The sequence below is a fragment of the Pezoporus flaviventris genome, unplaced genomic scaffold, assembly GCF_033815535.1.
Source record: "Pezoporus flaviventris isolate CSIRO_AGI_PZ_B2104156 unplaced genomic scaffold, CSIRO_AGI_Pfla_v1 ptg000031l, whole genome shotgun sequence".
NCBI classification, from domain to species: domain Eukaryota; kingdom Metazoa; phylum Chordata; class Aves; order Psittaciformes; family Psittacidae; genus Pezoporus; species Pezoporus flaviventris.
In genome coordinates this window covers 66,754,944-66,770,456 of record NW_026892579.1, presented here as the reverse complement: position 1 = coordinate 66,770,456, position 15,513 = coordinate 66,754,944, and the positions used below count along the sequence as shown (strand labels likewise).

At 42.7% G+C, this 15,513-nt stretch overlaps 1 long non-coding RNA gene across 5 annotated transcripts in view; it reads right to left on the bottom strand.

Moving 5' to 3' along the window:
- Positions 1-15,513, bottom strand: part of LOC133273519 (uncharacterized) — a 134,927-nt gene that overhangs the window by 94,001 nt on the left and 25,413 nt on the right. For 3 of the 5 annotated variants that reach the window (XR_009744865.1, XR_009744864.1, XR_009744863.1), the window contains exon 2: positions 14,151-14,252. The exons of the other annotated variants lie outside the window; for them this stretch is intronic. This is a non-coding gene — a long non-coding RNA (uncharacterized LOC133273519). The remainder of the gene's footprint in view (positions 1-14,150; positions 14,253-15,513) is intronic. 5 annotated transcript variants of the gene reach the window in all.

Genomic DNA, 15,513 nt, shown 5'->3' with positions numbered 1-15,513 from the left:
GTGACACTGCTGCTCTTCAGGAAAAAGCACGAAAAGCCACACCTTGAATCCTGTGTTCAGCTCTGGGCATCTCATTACAAGAGAGACATTGAGGTGCTGGAATGGGGCCAGAGAAGGGCAGCGGAGCTGGTGCAGGGCCTGGAGCACAAGTGTGATGGGGAAGGGCTGAGGGACCTGGGGGGTTCAGTGTGGAGAAGAGAAGGCTCAGGGGGGACCTGATCGCTCCCTGCAACTGCCTGACAGGAGGATGGAGCCAGGAGGGGCTGGGCTCTGCTCCCAAGGAACAAGGGATGGGACAAGAGGAAATGGCCTCAAGCTGCACCAGGGCAGGTTTAGATGGAGCTGAGGAACAATTCCTGCCCCAGAGGGTGCTCAGGCATTGGAACAGGCTGCCCAGGGCAGGGCTGCAGTCACCATCCCTGCAAGTGTTCACACACCAAGTAAACAAGGCCCTCAGTGCCATGGGTTAGTGGCGGCCTTGGCAGTGCTGGAGTAACAGTCAGACTCGATGACCTTACATGTATTTCCCAATCTGGTTGATTCTATGATTCTATACCTGTTTAACCACCACCAAGAGTCACAATGCAGCAGACAACTGCTTTTTCAAGTATGCGCAGAGGAACCAATACTTTTAAGGGAATCAAGGTCAGTTTATGAGTCATTAAGCAGCTACATTTTCAAAACAACTGTTTTTTTAAATGCTCCTCAGTGAAACCTCATCCTTTTCTTAGTCTTACTAAGGAAAGACATTCTGGCTTTCTTCCAAGAGTCCTTTGGCTTTTAGTGACTGAAGAAGCAGGAAAAGAAAGAGGAATGGGAAGGATCACAGCAAGGAGGAATCCTGGACTTGGCATATCATCCTTTGCCATCACACAGCACCTGCCAGCACAGTACTAATCCATGTGTCAGACCATGTCCTTCCTCCTGCTCTTTCCTGAGGGTGACAAGTATCTTTATCCACACAGTTCTACAGCCATCTGTTAACCGGGCAGCAACACCACCCTGAGCTCCTGTTAAAGCCTCGCCTGGGTATTTGAGGCCAAAGGATAATTAAGATGCCATCTGAAAGACAGACCCACAACAAGATTGGTATGAGATGGGTGAACCATTCCAAGGTCAGTTCCCACAAACAGCACTAATGATCTGCTGAATAATGAATCAGGGAAGAGCAGCAGCTGGTGCAGAAGGCTCAAGCCTTAGTGTGAATACAGTCAGTTTGCCTGCCAAATTAAAACCAACACAAGCAAACTATCCAGTACCTTAAGAGGGTATTTTCTGCTTAAATGGCAGTGTGGATAGATCTGCATCTCACAAGCTGTTTCCCTTACATCTAATAATTGCTTTGTGTAAAATAAATCTCTCTCTCTTGTTTCACTTTTTAATGGCTGAAATATTATCATAAAGGTACTGAATGTCTGAGAAAGCAATTAGTACTGGCTTTTGCTGGGCTCTTGTTCGCTCTGGCAAACAACTGATTGTTTCACACAAAGATCAGAGAACAATGAAACACCTAGTCCAGCTTCTCCCAGGTCATGTAGCACGGATGAGGCATATTCCGACTTGGATAAATGCACCGTAAGAAGACGCTGGGGACAATCTTTTCCATCAAATGTCAATAAACTCGGTCTGTTCCTGAGGAAGTCCTCTCTAGAACAAACCAGGAACACACTCACTATTTATTTTACCAGGTAAGATATCCTAAAAGCTAAGCACTAGGAGGGGAGGGGAGTGGTGTTTGGTGCTTTTCTCAAAGCTTCAGTTAGCGAAGTGTCCTAGGTTCAGCTGTAAGTTATTTTTCTCCTTCCTAGTAGCTGGTAGAGTGCTGTTTTCAACTTTAGTCCGAGAACAATGCTGATAACATACCAAAGATTAGAATTCATTAAGATCAGATAAAAATCACTACCTTGATGCATCTTTTCCATTTTTTTCCATAAAATACCACTGAGAGTCTAAATTGGCAGAAGGACTATATTTCCAGAAACACAGAATCAAAGAATGGTTTGGTTTGGAAGGGACCATCCAGCTCCAGCCCCTGCCATGGGCAGGGACACCTTCACCTTCCACTAGAGCAGCTTGCTCCCAGCCCCTGTGTCCAACCTGGCCTTGAACACTGCCAGGGATGGGGCAGCCACAGCTTCTCTGGGCACCCTGGGCCAGCGCCTCAGCACCCTCACAGGGAAGAGCTTCTGCCTAAGAGCTCAGCTCAGTCTCCCCTCTGCCAGGTCAAAGCCATTCCCCTTGTCCTGTCCCTACAGGCACTTGTCAAAAGCCCCTCTCCAGGTTTCTTGCCAGCCTCCTTTAGCTATTGGAAAACTGTCTCCCTGGAGCCTTCTCTTCTCCATGGCTTCTCCATTTAGCATGACATCTCCTTGGGAGAAATTATTACTTTATAATTCAGCAGTACAGGATCTTTAACCGAAGTCCTTATAACCAAGTGAGTCGGTGTGAGATGTCTAACATGCCCCTTTAGACCTACTACTCTTCTGCATTAGGCAGCTTCCACCACATTTTGAATTCCTAGGCTGCAAGAGTTCAAAGTGAAGCCACCCTGATAGTGTGTTACAGTGTCACCTGGCTCTGACACATTTTACACTGTAGGAAAGAGTATTATATACGGCTATTAGTAAAACTATCACCCAGATATCACTCCTCATTGAAGGCATTCATGCCTTTGCAAACTGAACTTTACAAACATAGGCAGCTAACAGTGTGATTTGTGATTACAACCCAAGGAAAAAAAGGAAAAGCCAAACATAAATAAAAAAGATGCAATTTTCCCTCTCCCTCACCTCTGTATTGTAAAAAGAAATGAGAGGGCAACAGCTTATAGCAGCAAAGCCTTATCTCCACTCCTCTGTGGAAAGTTTGAAAGCCTCAGAGTTTCAGGTCTCAGTTTTCTATTTCCAAATGTAAAGCTGTATCTGCATGGTACAACTCCAACCCTGTGAGCTGAGTAAGAAGGTTCTTTAAATAAGGCAAGGGAAACAAAGCTGCTGTTGTCCATTCAGTTATTCAGCTCTTATCCCTTGGGGCTAAACTGCAACTCTTGCATACACAGCTCTGCTTCTCATTTTAACAATTTGCTTATCTTTGGGCACTGTATGAAGTTTACTGTTGGAAATCTGGAATTTCAGAACTCAGAAGGTGCAATCATTCATTACCTTGATGTCATCCACTAATCCAAACTGTATTTCTCATCTGCTTACAGGGGAGTCCAACACCACTCCGTCACACCTTACCTACGTAAGTGATTTCTGTTCTCCCTGCCATCAAAAGAACTGTGCCTCTGCTGCAGATAATGCCCTTTTTTCATAAGGAAGAATGAAAACCAAAATGAGGCAGGGATGTAGATGCAGAGAGAATAACCGTAAGGAGTTTGTGTTCTCCCTCACTGTACCTTGCAGATTACGGGTGATATTTGAAGCTTCAGAAAATGTATGTGGAAGTGTCAAATATTTGACACTCTTCCCTTTCAGAAGCAAGATACAAAGCACATTTGTCACATCCCATTATGAAAAGCACCTAATTCAACTGATGTGATAGAATGCAAATTGTTTAAGTGGCCACGGCCTCCCTGGGGTGTAGCAATGGCACTGCAGGGAGCTGATTACTGAGGCTTCTTGTACACAGCGTAGCACCGAGGAGAGCTCTGCTAAGGGGGGTTTTCCTCCCTGTCAGGTGCTGTGTTGAGCTGACTTTTGAGTTAACATGAATTATTCATGTCCCTTTTATCAGTTGTTACCCTTATTTTGTCCTCTGCTTGATTTTGGTTCCAGCTGCCAAATTCCCTGGTGTCATTCAAATCTGAATGATAAAGTGATATCTGAGGCACATTTGAAGTTATTTCACTTTTGTTAACAAATTCATCCATTCCAGCACTTTAATATTAATACATCCTAGGGTTAAATTACAGGAATTAGGATGGTTGTTCTATCATCATAAAGAATGCTCTAAATTATTTCTGCTCCCTTGGAGTTCTGAAATTATTTCGACTTTTTAAATCCCAAGAATTATTTCTAAGACACAATGAAATTGTCCAGTGGCTTCCTCCTGCCTTTTTAGTTTGTAATAATATTCTTTAGTAAGTAATGCCCATTAGCTACATGTACAACCTATCGTAAAACAGCTAAAAGAGAGTACAATCTACTATTATAATCCTATCACAGTAAAAAATGTTTGGGATTTCCTTTGCAAAACGCCTTCTAAAAATTGTGTGCACAAGAATTTTCTATTATGAGCTGGGAGGCTTTAACCAAAATAAAGCTTTCAACTCCTTTTTTCAAAATATAAAACCATGCAAAATTATACTATTTAATTAAATTTATAAGGTGCAAAATCTAAGGACAAAGGAACCATTTTTCATGCAGCTACAGAGAGCAGAAGCCACTCCTCTTTAGACTTTCCCTGCCATAAAGGAATACATTCAATTCCGCAGAGCTGATACAACATCTGTAGTATGTGAGGATTTGTCCCAACACCTTACATATGAAGCTGTGACCCATGTAGCTGTGTGTCAGCTGTAGTTAAATTTACCACTTTAACTGCTACTTTTTCCTCAATATTTTAAATACCCAGAGAAAATGCTCATGGTATCCCTTCATCCCTCTGCTGCTTTCCAGTCCCATTACAACTGCAGTGTAACAGTGGTGTGAGTTAACTGAGCAGTTACATAGCATGAAGTACAGTAAAATGAATAGCAGATGCAGAGATGTGAGAGTCCAGGAGTGCTACAACAAAGAAAGTAGACTGGAAGAGACAAACAGAGCTGCTATAGTTAAGATTCATAAATCTTTCAAATTTGGGATAAGACCTCAGTTCTGAGGAAAAGGTAACTCCAACATTAGGAACTACTCCTCAGTATTTTGTCCCACTGGTAACACCTGGTTGAAAGAGCCCCAAACATCTGCAGTAAAGGTCAGGGTCAAGCACCAAGACACAAAAAGATCAGTTGTGCAGACCTTTGTTTCATGAGATTCCAAGCTTGAAATTGCCATCTCCAGTAAAACTGAACTAGATGGGTTTCTGTACGCTGCCTCAGAGCTCCTGACTGACAGGGGGACGTTGGGAAAGCTTGACAAGGCCAAACAGCTGAGAAGCACAGATTTGAAAGCAGAAGGTGGCAACCGGAGGTGTCGGAAGAGAAGAACAGAAAAAAGAAGACAAGTGCCCAAGTCACAGGGGAGAGAGAAGAGTTTGGAGAAATTATCCATGGCTGATTTCTGGCAATGAAGGCAAATAATGTGTGGAAACAAGGCTGCAGAGTTCTTTTTGAGGGGCACATGGTCCTTTCAGTTTGCACATGCTTCACTAAGAGCACAGCAGCGATGACCTCACCAGATCCCACTGACAGAAGAACTCCATCTGTGGAAGAGCAGAAAGAGGGGGGAGAAAAGGCAACTAAGATATGGGAAATACAAAGGCTCTGGCATCAGCCACAATTAACAGCTTCAGCAAAGCAACCAAAGTGAAAAGGAAAGCCTTCTTACGTAAGTAAATGTAAGAGCTTAAATGATCTTGTCTCTCCTGCTGTCAGCCTGCTGTATACATTTCTCATGTAACGACTGACACTTGAGCAATAGTGAATTTAGTAACTAGTTTTCTTTGCTTATAGCTGTATCAGTCCAGTCTGGGTATGCAGATAATACATGATGATATTTGAAATGGCTGTAGCCTTTATTACAACATCATTATAAAATGCAGTGAAATTCTCTTCTGTGCAGCCAGTCAAGTGCAGATAGCTAAGTGTTCAACAGCTACTTGAAATGAGAATATGTGATCAGAGGCAGCACTGCTAAAGTAAATGTAACAGTCAGAAGTCATGTACCAGTGCCTGCTTCTGAAACAGTGCAGCTTTCTGTCCAGCACTTACTCTTCTGTGTTTGCTGGTGCTTACAGAATTGCCTGAGAAGCCACACTTTCTTTCAGGGAGATCACATCAGGATTCAGGAATTGGGTGTTCCTTCACTTTGGCCTCCAGCAAGCCTGGGGTTAGAGACATGCTCCTTACACATACCAGGGCCCTCACAAAAGGCAAGATTTTCTTTTCAGAATGAAAAAGTCAGAGCAAGCTTTTGGAAAATGATGCACTTTGATCCTGTAGAGATTTTGACTTCACATTTCTGCTGCTCAGAAGCCTGGCAGGATCTGGCCCATAGGTTAAAGTATCTCCCACTTCTCCTGATGAAGCTTGGCTGACATGCAAGAAGGAATATCAGATTTAAGTCTCCACAAGGAGCGTGCACAAAAGGTAACACAGCTCTATAGCTTACAGAGAGCATATAACTAAGGGCACAAGTACACGGCAGGGAGCAGAAGGATGCAATGGTTCTGATCTTTGCTCCCTAGTGTATTCATTCAGCCACTTTTGAAAACATAGATAAAAACTCTTCTGAGAGCAAAGGGTCTAGGACTTTGTTCTAAATCCTTCCTTACAGCCTGTTTATCCATCTCTCCTGTGTCTCTGTGTGAGTAAACCTCTTAGTGCTTTCTCAAGGGTGGCCAGCTACAACAGGTCAATAGAAGCGTCCCTTTCTAAGGAAAATAAATCAATAAACTTGTCCCCTGCATTCAAACAAATCATAAATAAAAAAGCCATAATCATGCAGTTAATCCTTACAGAAGCTGCAAAATTCCAGCCCTTAAAACCAGGCCTCAAAATATTCAAAAGGACAAACGCAAGTCCCTGTAGCCAGTTTCTCTTACAATCCATGGATCAAAACACTGCCCTTGCCAGAAGCTCAAGGAATAGAAGGTAAGGGGGAAAAAATGCCTCCTGAGTACACGTCAAAGTGTTTCTATGTGTGCAGATGTCCTCCCTTTTCTAGCATAAAGCAAACATGTTCTTACATAACTCAATTAATGCGCAAACATGACAAACCTACTGGAAACAAAATAATTGTGTTTTTCCTTTCTTATATTATGATATATGCCAGAGAGATGAGCATTCTGAATGCAATGCTTTACTAGTCACAGATGAGATGGTTGCCTTTCTCCAAGTCATTAAAGTTTCATGTTTGCAGCTGCTGATCACCTAGCACTACATCTTTGATGGCTTGCATTTTCCCTTTTATGTGACAATTCATTAGCTGTTTGCTTATGCCATTTCCCCAAGAAAGTTACACATTAAAGTAATGAAGATACGCAAGTATATAAATGAAGACTTTCTTCCCTATGAGGGATCTTGTTTTGATGGATACATTAAGGTATTTTTACATCTACAGAGCTCTGTACACAAGCATTTCTCGTATCCCAAATATACTCTTATCTCTCCAGTAAACATGACCCACATGATGCAGTATGTGCCTCAAACTTAACACGACACAGGTACAAGACGTGGTCACTACATCCTCTTCTCAACTGACTGAACAACTCCAGACCACTGAAAGCTGTTATCAAGCCTACAAACTGAAATTTTTCCTAATGGAGAAATAATCCAATTTCTTTCACAAATAAAGTTTATTCAAATAACAAGTTTTAAAGGGTAAATGCTCCAGTATCAAATACCCTGTTGTACAACTCTACCCATACATCCTCTGTGGAAATTCTTACCATTTCCACATTAGACATATCATAAATCTTCCCTGCAGAACTAATCTGAGCTTTAAGACCAAAGCTAAGTTTTTCATCATTTATTATTCTAAACTGATGCAGGAGGAAGTGGGAAGATGATGGCAACAACCTTCTGTAAAGCTGCTGCGTATCAATAATGATTGCTGACATCCCATTGACAAGAAATTGTACAAGCAAAGGTGATCAGAATGTACGAAAAATATTCTTTGAACCTGCCTCTTGTGCCATATCATCAACAGCAGTATTAGATTCATTGTCTAACACCTGCAGTACCAAAAGAAGCAGAAGCAGTTAACACCTCCAAAACACAAGCAGGCAGAGCTCCTGTACATGCTCAAGAGGCAGATGTGTGGAGCTACAATGTGCTATTTCAACATAGCTGCTGTGTGAAGGAGTGCAATCTACACTGCACCCAATGCCTGGGCTTTGAAAATGATGATAAGGGGCTGGAGCACCTCCAGTAAGGGAGACAGGCTGAGAAAACTGGGACTACTCAGCGTGTAGAACCTTCATGGAGACCTCAGAGCAGCTTCCAGTGTCTGAAGGCGGCTACAAGGATGCTGGGGAGGGACTCTTCATTAGGGACTGTAGTGATAGGACAAGGGGTGATGGGCTCAGACTTAAACCAGGAGTAGCTTAGGTTAGATACAAGGAAGACGTTCTTTACTGTGAGGGTGGTGAGGCACTGAAACAGGTTGCCCAGTGGCAGTGTTCAAGGCCAGGTTGGACAGAGCCTTGGGCAACATGGTCTAGTGCGAGGCTTCCCTGCCAATGGCAGGGGCTTGGAACTGGATGATATTAAAGTCCTTTCCAACCCAAACCATTTTACGATTCTATGATTCAGTGATATTCCAACACTGCTGAAGGTACTTTTGCCCCTTTGCAAAATATTTATGGAGCAACTGTCTCTTCTTTGCAGAATATTCTTTATAGAATCATGAATAGTTAGGGTTAGAAAGGACATTAAGATCACCTTATGCCAATATTTAAAGCTGCACATACAGATGTGTTGTATACTTATAGCAAGTACAGGAGACCAACAATGTCTCTAGACTGTGCTAGAAAGTAATCTTTCTACATCAACTTGGGACAAACAGAGCTTTCAGAAGCAACACGCTCACGCAGAAACCCAGCCCCGAAAACCGTGTCATCCTTTTCCCACCTGTGTGACCATTCTTCCAGAGTATTTCTTTTCTAAAAAGAACACGTTTCTTCTTCGAAATTCCACTGTCTCACTTAGTCTGCCTTAAAACTTTATCACTTGTACATGTATGAATAGAGCAGGCTTTGCCCAAAAAGCTGGAGACTCCTCTAGAATGACAAGTTAACTCAGACCTCCAAGAAATATTAATCTCCAAGTCAAGCCACTAAAACTGAAGCAACATTAAATTTACCAAGCATAACCAAAGAGCCCTGTGGGAAAGAACCACCACAGTGGATAAAACAATCAAATACTAACCAGATCATGGCCTTTTTTTCTCCTTGTGCCTTTCAAGGTATTTGACAATATAACTATTATTCCTTCTGAAAGTCTGCTGAAGTTGTAGTTAAAAGCCAGTTAGGGCTATTCTCAAAATCTGTGCAAGAATAATCCTATTTACAGCTAATACTTGAAGATGTAGGGGGCCTACAAGGATGCAGGAGAGGGACTCTTCATCACGGACTGTAGTGATAGAACAAGGGACAATGGGTTCAAAAAACAAGGGAAGTTCAGGTTAGATACAAGGCAGAAACTCTTCCCTGTGAGGGTGCTGAGGCGCTGGCCCAGGGTGCACAGAGAAGCTGTGGCTGCCCCATTCCTGGCAGTGTTCAAGGCCAGGTTGGACACAGGGGCTTGGAGCAGGTTGGCCTGCTCTAGTGGAAGGTGTCCCTGCCTGTGGCAGGGTAAGAACTGGATGAGCTTAAGGCTCTCTCCAACCCAAACCATTCTATGATTCTATGTATAGACCTTAAACTAATTTGCTGTCCAAATCCAAGACTTCATCCCCTGTATTTTAGGAGAGATATGTGCCTCTAATCACCTGACAGGATATACAGTATGCCAGCCAACACTGAGCAACACAAGATGTTACACAGGCTCCATACATAATATACTTCTTTCTGATAAATTCTGAATTACTTCTGGAATCAAATACCATTACACCGTAATGCAGAACTGAAAGGAATCTCCTGGGCTCGTGAGTGCAGTGTGCTACTGCCCAAGACAATCTCACCATACCATTTTTCTCCTAAGGGCATTCCATTAAAAATTACAAGAAACATCTTTAAATACTAAACCATCTCCCGAGTATTAAATATTTTAATATAATTTAAATTGTTTCTGTGATCACTATAAATATTTTTCTTTAAATCAGCTTGTTAGTATCTGAGTGTTTAAAGGCCAGGCATTCACAAGCATTTTAAGCTCTTAAATAACTTGAAAGGGTTCCCTATTAAATATTGAAAATACTGAAAAACCCTTCCAAAGTATAAAATTACAGCCCTGGTTAATAAGGATGGTAGAAGCAACACCCTCTCCTTCCAAATTACCCTGTTTTCCTTGTTCAGATGTGTAATTTATTATGGAGTGAATAATTCATGGGTACTGTGAGACCTTAACCAATGCTGCACAAAATCAGCTGTGAACAGCACACTGGCTGACCTTTCAGTCACTTTGCTGTAAGTTGCATTCACTGTCCCAGCCATTTATGTTTTACTGGTACAGTCTTCTCAAACCTGAAATCACCGATATTTGCCACACTTACCCAGGAAAATAAGAATATATGACACATGCTTAAATCTATGAATGCAACAAACAGGATGGTAACAGACACCTTGCAAAAAACCTCAATCCCCAACCTCATACCCTTGGTATAACCTCATACTCCTAAATTCACACTACTCTGAATTTAGCAGCTTAGGAGAAAACAGCCAACTCAAAGATACCCAACATTCCCTTTACCTCAATCTTCCATGTAGTCCAAAAGAGAGACAGAGAAAGGGCAAAAAGGTGTTGAAGAATTTAAGACATTAATCCTAATGGCAGCAACACCATTATGTTCGAAGTCAAGAGAAATCTCAAATACACCACAGGTTTCTGATTGCTGACTCTGTGAAGCACATTAGATACTGATAGAGGAACAAAAGGCATAAGAGTAAGGGAATACAGATTCATTTCAGACAGTGGTCTGACGCATCACTGTCTGACTTTATTAATAACATCTAACAGTGAGTTTGGGACTAATTTTTCTCTTTTTCACACTCTAAACCCCAACAATGAAAAGCTGTAGCCATAGTAACCCTGACGGTGTTATTAGGGAGGACTGCTTGCATCCACTCATGGAAAAAAAAGTGGGTTTAAATTGAAACGGCAGCACTGGAATAGCAAGGGTGGGGGCAAGGTGTTTGCTACTGTGTCGTAAAAGCAAACACATCCAAGGACCAATTCAGCATCAGCTGCCAATAAAATGGGCAGGTTGTGACATTCTGTATCGCTGCTATTTCTTTAACAATTCAGGTAGTTAAGTCCAAGAGACCAAAAGGCAAACAACATTGCCTGTGATCCTACTGACATCAATGGTTCACCTCACAGTGGTTTCAGTAGGGACAGGATGTGGTTTAGGGTTTACACCTGTGGAGAGCAGGAAATGCTTTCTCAGTCAGAAGTACACTGAAAAAAGAGCATCTACAGCTGTACAAAAATCCTGACTGTATCCTGAATGTAGGAGAGTTAGTAACGCCAAAGGTGAGAGCATCCTAAACTCACTGTAGCAGATCCAACAAGGGTCACCTTTCAAAATCACCTGGTAATAACAACATGGGTGAAGATGAACAGGAAAATTCCTCTCCCTCCACAGAAACCCTTTTACAAGCAGTATCTGTGAATTTGGCACATCAGTTAATCGACTGCATTTTCTTGCTTCATCACTGCAGTCTGAACACCACTGTAACCCCAATTATATAGTGACAGCAGCATTAGGCGTTTATTAGACATGACATCCTCTACCCTCCTTCAACATGACCATGTCCCTACAGAGAACATGCAGAAGAGAGGCCCCAGATACTCGAGCAAGATAATATTATTGACACGATTGTCCACAACAGTCTTACAACTCAAGTACTTTTTTCAACTGTGGAAGATCCTAATTGGCAGCAGCAGCAGCTAACACCAACATCCAAGTGATCCCCCTGGAAAAGGCAGCTCAAGCTGTTAGGAGGCAGAGGTGCAGCTTCCCCAGCGACACCAACGACCTGACAAGAGCAGGTTTGGTATATGCTCCATGCCTGACATACCTCAAACAGCCACAGTCTGATCCCTATTTGTCAGCACTGCTGTAAAGACAGAACTGCTCGTGGCTCCCATCCAAATTTAGTAAGGCTTTTTAATCAGCAAACCCAAAATCAAACAGCAAAGCTCAGGAACACCTGCAGTGATGCCCAGCACGGTACTGGCTTTTCCCTGCCTTTATTAAAGTGTTCCTGAGAATATGCCCTGATTTCTGTTAAAACAGTTCTTTTGCATATTCCCTGCTGGAGCAAATGGTAGCTCTATAAATGCCTCAAAAAAAGCATTTAATTCAGATTTAATAGGGCAGTAAAAAAAACGTATGGGTTCTAAAAGAACACTTACAGCAGTTTAATGAGTGCATGGGAGAAATCTGGGCAGAAATATTCCAGCAAGACAATGCAGTGCCTGGTTTCGAGTTCATTATCCTCTGAGATAGACTCACTTAGTTTACATTTGTGATTAAATCTGCAACAGAAGTTGCACCGCAACCCCCTGTTTTTCAACGTGAATTAGCAAAAGGAAAAGCAGAAAACCCACCAGTGCTTCATCAGCTTGTACTCAGTGTGGGCATTGCCTGGAAACAAGCCCCTAGAAGCTCATGCACTTGTAAAAGCCAGGATACTGCCTCTTGCTAGCCAAGTTCATTTACAGTAGTTGCCCCATTGAGGATGTGCTTTTATCATCAATCCAATCATGCAAAACCTATCACTATGTCTGTGTCTTCTGCTCCACCTCCCTCCCTTTCCTTTTAGCATTCTTCCTTTTTAACCCACCTGCAGTCATCTTCACTCTGTGTCAATTCTTGGCTTTTGTCCATGCTTTGAGCTCTCTTCATTCCCCATTTTTTTGATCATGGAGGCTACTTCTAGGCCTAATCCTAAAGCTGCCCTATACACAGGGCTACAGCAAAACCTGCCCTCTTCTCTGCAACTGAATTGAGCAGGTAAGTGCAGTGATAAAATTCTTGTCTGTGCAGACAAAAAAAAAACCCCAAACTTCTGTCTAAACTGCCCACAGGCTCAATCACTTAAAGGAAAAGAATAGATGGAACAGCACAAAAAGATGATGTAGCAGTGTCAGACAAACCCCTTCAAAGCCAAACTGCAACACACTGGATCTTGGGGCCAGCTGCTGTTATTATCCATTTAGAGCCGGTTGCTGCTACTCCTCCAGCATGGATTAGGTCCTGTTCTGTACTGCAACTCAGTGTGAGCAACAGTTGGGCTTTAAGCACCTAATGGCCTCTCATGCCGGAAGACCCCTGGGTGACTCTCCCAAGGACCATCTGTGATTGCTTCACTTCACTGGAGAGAGCATCTGAGATTGTGTTTAACATGAGAGTCCTCAGAGGGCAAAAGCTTGATTTTGTACTCCTGGTTTTAGCTGATACAAAAGACATTTGTCTTTGGCTCCTTCCACAAAGCTCAGCAATGTGTGCTGCCACCACAGTCACCCCGCGGCGCACTTACACTTCAAGCCACACAGGAGATGAGCTCAGGGCTTGTTTTCTCTGTGCAAAAGCTTGATCAGTCACAAGGACTGACCACAAACATCTCTGTGAATCAGTTGCCTTCCTTCGTATTTCTCCAAGCAGGGCACCAATGGGCTCTCTCTTAAGACTGCACCTGAAAATTCTTGTATTAAACTGTGTTGGCTGATACAGGTAATAAATGCATTAAAGGACTTATTAGGGAAGATGGGGTTTAAGATACATACTTTTGCCATTGGGTTGTTTTATGTATAGAGTTCAATTTGCAATTCCTATTCCAGAGAGAATGGGAAGGTGCATTTATAATCATGTCCTGCATTTAACATACTCAGAGGAAAGGCACCTAAGTGCACAGCATTACGATCACTAGCATGTTTTTGAACTGGCTAATTGGATGAAACCTCAGGGAAGAAAATGTTCAAATACCTTTGGAAATGATGATTTTTCTTTTTATGACTGAGTATGTTTATTTTGGGCAGTAGTACAAGTAGTCTAGGAGAAAATGGGAATACAAAAATATATAGGATGTCTACCACATAATGGCTCCTTGCAGGAGGAGGAACAATAAGCATTTAATAAAAATGCAAATCTAAAGTCATCTGAGGAGCAACTTCTGCCATAATTTCACGGGGAGAGACCAAGTGCAGCTGGGTTAACACCCTGAACTTCCTTCAAGAGATGGGCTTTCAGCAGCAGTTCATTCCCCTTCACCTAGAAAGGACTGAGCTGAATTATTTATGTTTTGGAAATCTTTGGCAGTCCATATTCATCACTCTGACACAGGAGATACAGTTACTGCATATTGTTCTAGCTGGTGGAACTCACCAAGCTCTCCCCGCATGTAAAAGGCAGCAGCAGGATGGAGCCTGCTTTCAGCCTGCTGAATTCTCTCCTTGGCCCCATGCAGGAGCAGGCAGGCGAGACCACCTGCAGAAAGCAGAGCCGAGGGCAGAGGAAGCGGTGCAAGCAAGGACAGAGAACTGGGTTGTTGGCTTTGACTCTGGGCAGCGACTGCTGGAGCTCTGTGCAACAGCGCATGAAAGGACCTAAGGACTATTTATGGTATGGTGCTTTCTTATCTCTTGGGTGTCTTTCAATACATACGATCCAAATGAATGAGTTGTCTGTAATAATTAAATACTGGAACCTATTTAACTGATCCTATCACCAAGCAGCTAACAGGAAGCATAAATCATCTTACTATCTGCTTTTTTAGTGTAACAAAACCCTTTCCATGGTTTTTAGACCTGTTGTTTACATCAGTAGGGAAACTTCAGGTACAGATATCTGCACAAAGAGCTGGTTATGATTTGTACTGTGGATGATGCCCAGTCTTCCTGGGCTGCAGCAACACCTTTGCTTTTAGAAATGAAGATTAATAGAGTGTAACTTGGTAGGCAAAGCTTGAGCCATTAGCCTGTGCTCAGACCAGCTCCTGAATGCAGATCTGAATTTAAAAGAATGACTTAAGCACACCTGGCTGGGAGCAAAGCAGGCTGCTTGTCAGCACTCTGACTGCTCAGTGGAGCCAGTGCTGTGAGGAACAAGGATCTGCACGGTTCATCCACATGCACAAAGCTACTACAGGGTGCACTCAGCATGTGACTTTGCTTTCTCCCCAGGAATCCATGGGGAAAATAATCAGGACTAAGTTAAAGCTCAAAAAAATCATGATATCACATCTTTGCTGAAGCACTGCAGCTCAGAGCACCGTATGGAGTCCAAGACATTTACATACATCTACCAAACTCTTTCACTGGCAGTTCAAAAGGCAGCCACAAAGCAAAAGAAACTTGTACTGGGATCTGATGTTGTTTTTCCTATTTGTCCTCAATTCCTCCATCGGCCATGAAAATAGGAAGTGCCCAAACATGTAAAAGAGTGATCTCACCAGGCAAAGGTGCTTGACACTGACAGTGACACTGCGCAGACTGTGTCAGCTTGTGAGCTGTCACTGGAGGCAGGGAACTTGACCCAGTTTTCACTGCTGAGAGTGGGGCACTTTTAGTGTACTTTTTTTCCTCTGAAAAGTAACACAAACGACAAAAGTATTTTTCTCTCTGTGCCTTGGAAAGAAAAGGTGACTTCTGTAATGTCAGCTCTGCAAACTCAGTCTGACACCTGAAAATAACACCCTGATATTTCTGGCTGTGATAATATCAACAGCAGCAAAACCGCAGCATCTCAG